We start from the raw sequence: 12,658 nt of genomic DNA on the forward strand, positions 1-12,658 counted from the left end.
TTACCTTGCTTTTGCCGTCAGGGTTTGCCTCCTCTGGTAGACGGTGACGTGGGACCTGCTCATTCACACACAGGTTACTCAGCGTTCCCACTTGAGGTGAGATGCTCTGCTGTCATCAGGCTACTGCTGATGTCAGCACTCTTAAGGCACATGCAGCCAGTTTCACCCCAGCAGCATCTCATAAAGTCAGTCTCAATGGCCTGACTTTGAAACGGAGAAAAAGGAAGCAGCTAGAGTCTCTGTGGACAGCTCTCTGGCAGGAAACCCACCTCTTCAGACCACCTGCCTTCTCCCAGAGTCTTCGGAGGGTCAACTTTCAGTCTGATAATTGTGGAGGTGGGAAAGATATAAATATCCACATTGGTATTTCTGTTTTCTGGAAATTGCTTCCCTGTTTTTTTTTTAATTTATTTATTTTAATTGGAGGCTAATTACTTTACAATATTGTAGTGGTTTTTGCCATACATTGACATGAATCCGCCACGGGTGTACATGTGTTCCCCATCCTGAACCCCCCTCCTACCTCTCTCCCCATCCCATCCCTCAGGGTCGCTTCCCTGTTTAAGATTCTTAAGCGCACTCCACGTGGGGACCAGGTCTCTGAGCTCTTCCCTGGCTGCCGCCTGCCCACTTCTCACAGATGGTCCTGGTCATCGCCTGATCTGTGGACACAACACTGTCCTAGTTCCCAGATGAGGCCTGACCAGGCACATCCTGTTCTTGTGAGAAGAACGTACACATTGAGTACTTCTGGTCAGCTGATGTGGTTCTGAGGCAGGCCTCTGACTCCTCCGCTTTGTTTCTGTTGTTTAGTCACTCAAGTCAAGCCTGACTCTTTGTGACCCCATGACTGTAGCCTGCCAGGCTCCTCTGTCCATGGAATTTCCCAGGCAAGAATACTGGAGTGGGTTGCTATGTCCTTCTCCAGGGGTCTTCCCAACCCTGGGATTGAGCCCGCATCTCCTGCATTGTAAGCATATTCTTTACCGATGAGCCACTTGGGAAGCCCTCTGAACCAGTTACACCTGTGCAAATATATTTTGATGATTAAATGGATGAATTTGCTTAAAATATTTATTGAGCACCTACTATATTTCTGCAGCCATGAAATTAAGAGACGCTTACTCCTTGGAAGGAAAGTTATGACCAACCTAGACAGCATATTGAAAAGCAGAGACATTACTTTGCCAACAAAAGTCCGTCCAGTCAAGGCTATGGTTTTTCCTGTGGTCATGTATGGATGTGAGAGTTGGACTGTGAAGAAAGCTGAGCGCCAAAGAATTGATGCTTTTGAACTGTGGTGTTGGAGAAGACTCTTGAGAGTCCCTTGGACTGCAAGGAGATCCAAGCAGTCCATTCTGAAGGAGATCAGCCCTGGGATTTCTTTGGAAGGACTGATGCTAAAGCTGAAACTCCAATACTTTGGCCACCTCATGTGAAGAGTTGACTCACTGGAAAAGACTCTGATGCTGGGAGGGATTGGGGGCAGGAGAAGGGGACAGCAGAGGATGAGATGGCTGGATGGTATCACCGACTCGATGGATGTGAGTCTGAGTGAACTCCGGGAGTTGGTGATGGACAGGGAGGCCTGGCATGCTGCGATTCATGGGATCGCAAAGAGTCGGACACGACTGAGCGACTGAACTGAACTGAACTGAACTATGTTTCAAGCACCATTCTAAGTACTGGTGACTTCGAGGCAAACAAGAGAGACCCAGGACACATAGTCTAGCACAAAAGATAGCAGTAAGCAAGTGACTGTCTAAAGTCTTTGGAAAGTTGTGGAAGGGGATGGTCATGGTGCTGTGAGGAATTTGGGATGGGGGCCTAGTACTCTAGCCCATTAGGGAACATGACTGGGGTCTGAGGCAAGAAGAGGGATATTTAGTCTGGAACTAGAAGGACAAATAGAAATTAGGCAAATAAGGAAGTGAGACTGGTATATGCAAAGGCCTAGATGTGAGAGTTTAAATATATTGGAAAGAACTGAAGAAAGTCCACATGCCTAGAATTTAGTAATAGGGATAAATGTGAGAAGATACTTGAGAGGCAGGCCAGAGTGAGGTTGAGAGGTGCTTCAAAGCATGGCAGTAAAGCGTTTGGCCTTTTCTTAGAGGACATGGAAGTAAGAATGGCTCTTAAGCAGCGCTCGTATTTTATAAGTTTTTAAAAGCTTGGTTTTATAACTTTGTTTACTCATTTATTTCTGGCTGTGCTGGGTCTTTGTCGCCGCGCAGGCTTTCCTCTAGTTGTGAAGAGCCCGCCGCAACTACTCTCTGGTTGCGATGCGCGGGTTTCTCACTGCAGTGGCTACTCCTGTCGCGGAGTGCAGGCTCTAGGGCGTGTGGGCTCAGCAGCTGCGGCTTCCAGGTTCTAGAGCACAGGTTCGATAGTTGTGGTGCACGGGCTTAGTTGCCTCACAGCATATGGGATCTTTCTGGACCCGGGATCTACCGCGTGTCTCCTACATTGGCAGGTGGATTCTTTACCACTGAGCCACCAGGGAAGCTTCTTATAACTTTTTTTTTAAGATTAGGATTTATTCACTGCTGTAATAAAGAGAGCAGAGCATTAATGACTGAGGACCAAGCTCTCCACAGTCTCATACCCTATGAGCCAAATACCAACCTTCTGCCATACAAGTATATCATAATATTCTTGGTCAGGAAATGAAATTACAGCAGGAGAGCAAAGATCTAATGACATCTCTGACACCTTTGCCCCTAGTTCTGCAATTGCTTCTGGACTCTGATTGCATAGTATTTATATGGATGGCTTTTCCTGGCTTGCCTTTGGTCTCTCCTTTAGTCTTATAATTTATTGCAAAAATGTCTCATTGTTCTGGAATAGTCGATAGACTTATCCACCCAACTTTCTTTTTTTTTTTTTTTTGGTAAAATAATTATAGATTCATAGGAAGTTGCAAAAATTGTACCTAGAGTCCAGTAAATCCTTCACTCAGATTTCTCCAATGGTGACATCTTATAGTATAACAATATTACAATTTCAAAACCAGGAACTACATATTGGTACCATCCTATTGACTAAATCACTGATTTTATTTGGTTTTCACATGAATTCTGGGTGTGTGTGTGTGTGTGTGTGTGTGTGTAGCTCTATGCAATTAAGTCCCAGGTACAGATTTATGCAATGAATCTATTAATACTGAACTATTCCATCACCATGAAGAACTCTCTCATCTATCCCTTTATAATTGCTTTCCCCTGGCAAACACTAATTTATTAGCTGTATTATTTTTAAGATGTCTCTTTACTGCTGTGTACTCATTCCATTTTTTGTTTCTAATTGTATACAAGCATTGTATACAAGCACAAGCATTGTATAATATGCTTACCCATTCTCTTGGTCACCATCTAGATTACCTATAATTCTAATTCTTTATAAGAATACATATGGGCTTGTGCAGCTATTTCTCTAAGATATATACACCCAAGGATAGATTTGTCAGGTCAAATGCTGTGTGAATTCTTGATTTGACTCTGCACTGCCAGATGGCTCAGAGCACATCCCTTTAGAGAGAGCCTAAATACTTATCTACATCGAGTAGCAAGGGTGGATGGGAAATGTAGTCTTTACTTTGGCAACCATGCAGCCAGGTCAACTTTCAAATCAATCCAAGCGGAGCCAATTAGTGACCATGACTGTCCTACTGTGCTAAAGCTTTTAGTCAAATGTTATTGCTTTTTTTATATGATTTTTTTATATGCTAATCAGATAATTATGATTTTTCTCCTTTCAGCTATTTTGTCATTTTGTTGGTGCTGCTGCTGCTGTTGTTTAGTCACTAAGTCAAGTTGAACTCTTTGCAACCCCATGGACTGTAGCCCACCAGGCTCCTCTGTCCATGGGATTTTCCAGGCAAGAATCCTGGAGTGGTTGCCATTTCCTTCTCCAGAGGATCTTCCCTGACCCAGGGATCGAACCCAGGTCTCTTGCTTGGCAGGCAGACTCTTTATCACTGAACCATTAAGAAAGGCCACATTATTTTTAAGTTGATGTTTCCCTGCATTTGTTGGATAAACTCTATTTGATCATGATACATTTAAAAAAATATATAATGATGGCTTTGTTTATTAATATTTTATCTAGGATTTTTAAAAATCTCCATTTGTAAGTGAAATGAACTCATACTTTCTTTTTTATATTACTCTTAATTCAGTTTTAGAATCAGTATTATATTAACTTCATAAATTGAACTGGGCAGTTTTCACTCCTTCTCCATTTTCTGAAATTACTTGTATAAGATAGAAATTAGCATTCCATGGACATTTCATAAAAGTCACCTGTAAAATATACTGGAAATTTTTTTAAAGGGAGAGTGCTAATATATCCATTTTTTTAAACACTTCATAGTTTATTCTAATTTTGTGTCTCTTGTGCCAGTATTGCTTTTTATATTTTTCAAGAAATGTAGCAGATTTCCTTAGTTTTAAAAATATTAGTGTATAGTTATTCATAATACTCTTCTATTAATTTGTAAATTTCTGCTGTCTCTGTAGTTATTCCCTCACTTACATTCTGTATTTTGTTTTTAATTTGAATCTTCTAGCTCTCTTTTTTTCCCCTAAGTGGTCTCACCACAGGGCTGTCTTGTTACTCTTTCTAAAACACCCATTTATTTTTTATTAATATTCTCTAGTTTTGCTATTTCACTGATTCTTTTAAAATATTTGTTTTTAATTGTTATTTATTTACTGCTACAGTGGCTCTTCATTGCTGTGCTCAGAATTTCTCTAGTCGTGGCGAGTGGGAGACACTCTCTACTTGCAGTGTGTGGGCTTCTCACTGAGGTGGCTTCTCTTGTTGCAGGGCATGGGTTGTCAGGTGCGAGGGCTCAGTAGTTGTGCTTCACGGGCTTAGTTGCCACGTGGCATGTAGGATCTTCCCAGACCAGGGATTGAACCAGTGTTCCCTACATTGCAAAACAGATTCTTAACCACTGGACCACCAGGGAAACCCTAGTTCTCTAATTTCTATTCCATCTTTATTATTATTCTTTCTGTTTCTTTGCTTATTCTTTTCTCATCCTCCTGACTACTAGCCTTCATTTGCTTTCCACCTGTATAATATCTTGATAAAAACTACATATTTATCTCTCAGTACTGCTGTAAATGTGGTTTTCAAATTTTAACATGTAGTAGTTTCATTATCGGAGAAGGCAATGGCACCCCACTCCAGTACTCTTGCCTGGAAAATCCCATGGACCGAGGAGCCTGGTGGGCTGCAGTCCATGGGGTCGCTAAGAGTCAGACATGACTGAGTGACTTCACTTTCACTTTCCACTTTCATGCATTGGAGAGGGAAATGGCAACCCAGTCCAGTGTTCTTGCCTGGAGAATCCCAGGGACGGGGGAGCCTGGTGGGCTGCCGTCTATGGGGTCGCACAGAGTCGGACACGACTGAAGTGACTTAGAAGCAACAGCAGCAGCAGTTTCATTATCATTTGGTTTTACATATTTACTTCCTTGGTGATTTTAGTACTAACCCAAGAATTACTTAACAATATGTCTTCTATTTTTCTAGGAATAATGTATGTCTAGAAAAGTAACATTTTCTGATAATCTGACATAGATTTCTTTTCACTGTCTCTTAAAAAATATTTTTCAATTTAATTCATTATGATTGAAAAATGTAATCTGAATAACACTCATTCTTTAGACTTCCTTGTAATTTCCTTTGTGGCCTAGTATGTGATTAATTTTTTAAAACTCTTTTATCTGTACTCAAAAAGAATATGTACTCTATTGGGTATAGATGAAATGAGCTTTTTGATTGAAACATTCTAATCATCTGTATCACTGCTTATTTTTTTCTCTGTTTAACCTATTCATTTCTGAAGACTCAGCTTTCTCCTCTATGATTTTTTATGTTAAAATTTCCAACCAAAATTATTAATTTGCATGTTTTTTTATCAAGTTCTATCAGTTTTCATTATATATAAATATATATATATACACACACACATATTGGCAACCCCCCACAGCATGTGGGATCTTAGTTCACCAACCAGGGATTAAACCCATGCCCCTATATTGGAAGTGTGAAGTCTTAATCACTGGACCACCAGCAAAGCCCCTGTCTTTTATGTTTTTTGAGGAATATTCTTAGGTTTATATGTATTTGCTCTACTGTTCTTTCTACCAGTATATGATTTCCTTCCTTGTCCCTTGAATTTTCTTTCGTCAAGTTTTAAGACTCCTGTCTCGTCTTTCGGAGAAGGCAATGGCGACCCACTCCAGTACTGTTGCCTGGAAAATCCCGTGGACAGAGGAGCCTGGTAGGCTGCAGTTCATGGGGTCGCGAAGAATCAAACACGGCTGAGGAACTTCACTTTCACTTTTCACTTCCGTGCATTGGAGAAGGAAATGGCAACCCACTCCAGTGTTCTTGCCTGGAGAATCCCAGGGATGGGGAAGCATGGTGGGCTGCTGTCTATGAGGTCTCACAGAGTCGGACATGACTGAAGTGACTTAGCAGCAACAGCAGCAGTCTCATCTTTTTAGCTTGATATCTGTTTATTTACTTATTTTTGCTTGGTATCTTTTTCTATTCAGCCTTTCTATATTCTTTTGTTGTAAATGTCTCCTCTGTAGATAATACACTGTTGGATCTTTTAAAATGTCCAATTTGACATTTGATGTCTTTTGATTTGTGAGCTTAATTCATGTACATTTATTATAATCTCTATATCAGGACTTGTTTCTGCCTTCTTATTTTCAAGTTTCCATTACTGATTTTTTTTTCATGGTTTTTTTTTTTTTTTTTTTTTTTTTCCATTACTGATATATATATATATATTTTTTTTCCTGTTTTAACCTTCTTTACTGTTTATTGAGTGGATGTGATTTTCTTCTGCTGGCTTAAAAGAACATGTTTAATTTTTGTTCGTACAGAGGTTGCCCTTACCTTAAGATACATATTTGTTTATTTATTCTTCCTGACTCACTGAATGTCAGTGTCTATTTCCTCTCTCTGACAAGGAAGGTAATTTAACATGCTGTCTCACCTGTTTGGACTCTGCTCCCCCATCTCACCCACAATACACACAACAGCAGAGGAAACAGCACACACACACACACACACACCAAACTAATAGAGCCTAGGTCAGATTTTACTTCTGGATTCTTATGAACATAGTTTTTCCTTTGCTTTTTTTCTTTAACCCTCACTTTTTTTTTTTTGGCCCAACACTTTTGCTAGGCTCCTTAATCACCCTAACTCCACATTTCTCCACAGTATCTGCCGGGTTTATTTCCTCTTTTTTGAATATTTCCTCTAGCGGTTTTTCAAAATGAGTCTATGTATAGCGTAGTTTCTGAGGTTTTGTATGTCAGAAAATATATTTGTTATATCCAGAATATTTTCTCTTACATCCTCACATTTCAGTGTCAGTTTGGCTGAATATAAAATTCTATGTACAACATTTTAAAAATAGCATTGCTTTTTTATCTTCTCACATCCTGTTGCTACTGAGAGGTATAAAGTAAATCCGATGCTTGTTTCTTTGTATGTATGCTGCTTGCTTTCTCTCTCTGGAAACATTTCAGAATTTTCTCTTAGTCTTCACTGATTCTACTTCAGAGTAACGCATCTAATTTGGAGGGTTACTATGTTTTCTGTTTGGCTCCATATCATAGTCTTCATTTTCTCCTCTTTGTGTTTTTTTTTTTTTTCCTCTTGTGAGATCCCTTTTATCTGACTATTGGTATTTTATCCCTCATATCTCTTAAATATTTCTCTTATTTTTAAAAATCTCTTTATATTTACTTTACAGCTTCTTAATTCATTCTTTCACTGTATCTATCTTGCTACTTATCCCAACTATTATGTCTTTTGTTTCAACTACTGTATTTTTCATATTTATATTTCCACTTGGTTGTTCTTACATCATGTTACTAATATCCTCCCTGATTGTATTTCTGACAAGTCAATGAACCAGCTTGTGCTGATGGTCCCGTCCTCCAAAATTAACTCTTTGCAAACTACAGAACTATTTGAGGGAAAAAAACATGGATAGGAAAAACTGACATAAAAGAGAACCCTCTGAGAAGACCAAAGGCTCTTTGTGAGCAGGAGTGTGAGCAAGGGGACCCGAGGGGATATATGTCCACAGCCTGGGGGAGAAAGGGATAGGTCAGGGGAATTTGTAAACCATCTATGCTCTCCTGGCCCTGCCTGGGGTGCCTCATCACCAGGGCGATTGTGGGCAACAGTCCTGTCAGCCTGGTGATGGCAGAGAGAGTGAGGGGAGTGAATCTGAAGGCAGTGCAAGAGGGAAAAAGAAACATATATGCAGTCAATCATTATTCACAGTGTTGTGTTCTGTAAAGCCACTACGAACACTGACTTAGCAAATCCTGAACCTCTGTTCCCAGGGGAAGTACAGTTCCTGTGAGCCTCTGGTCACAACATTTTTATCCAGTGATCAATACAGAACTTTATTTTATGTGTGTCTCTGTTCAGAGACACCTAATTTAGAATACATGGTTGCCGCATTAGTGCTGAACTCATGGCCAACAGCACCGCAACTCATGCTGTAGTGAGGCTTATGTCACACATGGGTCTTTCTCCATAGGACACATAGAGCCTTCTGGCCCTTAGGAACGTTAGACAGCACTTCAGCATTGTTATGGACTAATTATATCCACCAAAATTTATATGTTGAAACCCTAATCCCTAGTGTGACTGTAATTGGAGATGAAGGAAGAGTAAAGACCAAAATCTCTGTGAGTAGAAGGTGCTTAATGACTGCAAACTTTACTCTGGGTCCACTTAGCTGGGTGGTTTTATTGGGAAACTCTGGACGTCAGCATCATTAGATCTTTTTCAGTAAGGTTATTTGATAAGATTCTTTTTGATATGATGAATCTTTTCCAATATTCTGCCTGAAAATATCATGAATACTCGTCTGATTTCTGCAAACTAGGTGGGGGAAGAGCCTGGTGGCAACATTTAGCAGAAATGTTGTCTTTGATCTCTCTGTTTTTAATTATGCTACGTTTTCTTCCTTCTCTTTGTCCTTGTGGTTGATGTCTTTTCTTTTTTTAAGCTTAATGTTATTTTTGTTAGGTTTCAGAAGAGAGTAAAGGCTAACACATGAGTTAAGCTGCTACCCTTGACTAGAAACTGCACAGCCTTGCCATCACTCCTTCCCTGTTCTCACCTTGAAGGCAGCGCCCAGGTGGCACTAGTGGTAAAGAACCCACTTGCCAGTTCATGAGATGGAAGAGACATGGGTTCAATCCCTGAGTCAGGAAGATCCCCTGGAGGAGAGCATGGTAACCCACGCCAGTATTTTTGCCTGGAGAATTCCATGGACAGAGGAACCTGGTGGGCTATGGGCCATAGGGTCGCAAAGGGTCAGACACGATTTAGCATACATGCACCCTACAATCCAGATTTTACCTCCCCAGTCCATTGGCTGGGTTCTGCTGTCACAGTTCATTTGGGACCTCTGGGACTGCCTGATTGTTCGATACAATTCATGAAATCGATTGCCCTCTGCCAGCATTTGCTGTAAGCCCCTTCCTGATGCCAGCTAGGACCCCTGGGGAGATCTCAGACCTTATCAGAGGTAGGCTATCAGAAACAACAGGGCTGCCCCCTGCCTCCCCATCCCCTGCTCTGTGTTGCTGTGAATAAACCACATTTTGTGGTTTTAAACCATCTGGAGTGGTGTCCAGATGTGTCATCAGGGTGGCCCTGCATCAGGGCGGCCAGTAAGGTGGCAGGTGGCTGGTGGCTCAAACTTGGCTTTGTGGGGCAGTCTCAGAGATCATGTTCTTTCATTTTTAATATGTCTGGTAGTGAACTCCGGGAGTTGGTGATGGACAGGGAGGCCTGGCATGCTGCGATTCATGGGGTTGCAAAGAGTCGGACACAACTGAGTGACTGAACTGAACTGAACTGAATAGAATTTTATTTGTTTGTCCTATGTGGCCAGATATTACGAAACTCACTCAGGTGAATCACACTCACAGCACACTAAGTCACCTCATCGTTGTTGTTCAGTCTCTTTGTGACTCCATGGACCATAGACCGCCAGGCTCCTCTGCTCATGGGATTTCCCAGGCAAGACACTAGAATGGGTTGCCATTTCCTCCTTCAGAGGGTCTTCCCAACCCAGAGATCAAATCCATGTGTCCTGCATCTCCTGCATTGGCAGGCAGATTCTTTACCACTGAGTCACCGGGGAAGCCCAAGTCACCTTACAGAGTGCTTATTTATTAATTCAAAATGGGCTGTGTCTCTTTCCAATAACTGGGCCATTTATATCTGCTATCCAGCGTATTTATTCTCAGATATCAAGCCAGAAAGAAAGCTCACGGTTATTAGATTTCTTCTGTACACAGGACATGCCAGTCACATTTACACATATTACTTCTAGTTAATCCTCATTTCAACCCCGTGAGGTGTTATCTCCATTTTAGAGATAAAGAAACCAATATTCAAAGAGGCTGAGTAAATAGCTCAAGCTCGCAAGCCAGTGAGAGAGAGTCAAAACCTTTTGGCTGCTATACCTGTGGGCCTCCCCCTCCTTTGACCTGGAGGACCACAGACTGAGACACAGAGATGAAATGGTCTCATCAGGTTCATGTCACAGCAGAGTTCAGGAAAGGTCTCTTTCGTGAGAGAAGAGTGTGGATAAATGAAAGGCCAGGTGAGGAGTGTGGACAGTGGGGTCAGCATGTGCAATGGCCCTGCGGTGGGGGACACGTCGGTGAGCTTGAGGAAACATGTGGCTGTAGCCCAGCCAGCACAGCTGAGTTCCACACTAGAGACTGCATAGGAAAGACTGAGATGAAATTGCCAATCCACAGCCAAGGTCCCCTTGAGCTAGGCTTGACCCAGCTGCTGGAATCAGACTGCTTTTAGGAAGAGCAGGGAATCTATCAAAAAAGACTGGAATTTTCCTTTATGTGACACTCTAGAGTGTTCCAGTGTCTCCAATTACCTAAATATGTCTTTCAACCAGGCTTCATTCCTTGCAGTAGATGTTATCTACGGGGGATTGTTTAACTGGGCTGTTGTTTTTCTTACAGTGCTGTATTATCTATCAAGTCCTCAGGTTTGACCAGTCACAGGACCAGGAGACCAGTGGTTCCCTACTTGAAAACCCCTTAGAATTGTTATTGTTAAAAATAGAAGCTTGGGCCCCAACCTAAGCTACTGAATCATCATTTTTTTTTCCCTCACAGGCTTCACAAGCTATTCTGTAGCTGGCCCGACCACATCTCAGAAAGTCCACACTCTGGGACAAGGTCAGTGGGAGGTCACACAACATCAGCACAAATTTCAAGCAAGGCCAGTGTTTTCCGCCTCATGGCGGAGATTCCAGCAGGCCAGGAAGTGTATTTTACATATGTATTGAGTTGGCCAGCCGGTTTGTTTGGGTTTTTCATTACAGAAAAACCCAAAATTGTTGGCCAACCCAATAGATGCCACGGATGTTTGTTTCTTTTTATTTCATCAAGACTGTACTCACCCACTGAATCAACTGGCCAGTGAAATTTTCAGTAAAGTGGTAGGGGCAATGCTGAGAAATGGCCAAAGTCCTCAGGAGGCTTTTTAACTATGCATTTCATTAATTCTAAACACATTTTTTTTTCACATTTTAACACCTCAGGAATAGGGTTGAAACTATAAATTGATTGTATCTTAGCATTTGTTAAAGTGCAATTGAGAGTACTTTTTCTTTCAAATGGTGTGTAAATAATGGCGCCAGTTAAAATCAATAGTGTCTTCAAACTGATGAAACACAGTAGTTGATAAAGGAATAACATTTACCTCAACAGATAGTCAGCGTGGGCTTTGCCCCCTGCTGCTCCCTCTACAGGGCTAATTCTACACCTCTGCTTCAGCAGTTCTTTCGACTCATCTGCTGCTGCTGCTGCTAAGTCACTTCAGTCGTGTCCGACTCTGTGCGACCCCATAGACGGCAGCCCACCAGGCTCCCCTGTCCCTGGGATTCTCCAGGCAAGAACACTATTACAACTCAATTCAAAGGCCACCTCCTCCGGGAAGCCTTCTGGGTTACCCAGTCCTGCCAACCAATCCAGATTCTAAGTCCTTCATCTGGGCTCCTGTATTGGCCTCTAACCTAGACTTATCACACGGTTACATTTATCCTGTAATTAGTCCACCCCTCCCCCAACCTGAGCACCTTGAAAGCAAAGATGTGTGCACCTCTGTGTTTCTAGCACTTAGCACAGAGCCTGGAAGGTAGTACAAGTTCAATAAATGTTTGTTGAATGAGTAAGTGATGTAGGGATTGAATAGTTACAGGCACTGTACCATATGTATGCCACAAGATGGTGGAAAAAAGGCAGAGCGCAGGGCTGGAAAGGCCGGGGAGGGCTTCAGGAAGGGAATGGGTTAGGAGTTATTCTGGCAGGATGGCTGATGGAATGGCACAGGATTGCAACGAGGAAGGAGAAAGGGGGGCCTTTCTCTTTCTCTTCCTTTCTCTTCCTAGTGGATCTCATGATGACTGTCACTTGACTAGACTCCATGTTAGAATTTCAGGAGTCGATGGGCTTTCATTCATCATTATTCTTAATAATTAACTCTGGGTGTTAAAACAATAGAAGCCCTGGTTCAGAGAAAAGAGCAGCTCAACCCTCTGTGAGCTCTCACA

The sequence above is a fragment of the Bos mutus genome, chromosome 3 (genome assembly GCF_027580195.1).
Source record: "Bos mutus isolate GX-2022 chromosome 3, NWIPB_WYAK_1.1, whole genome shotgun sequence".
Taxonomy (NCBI): Eukaryota; Metazoa; Chordata; class Mammalia; order Artiodactyla; family Bovidae; genus Bos; species Bos mutus.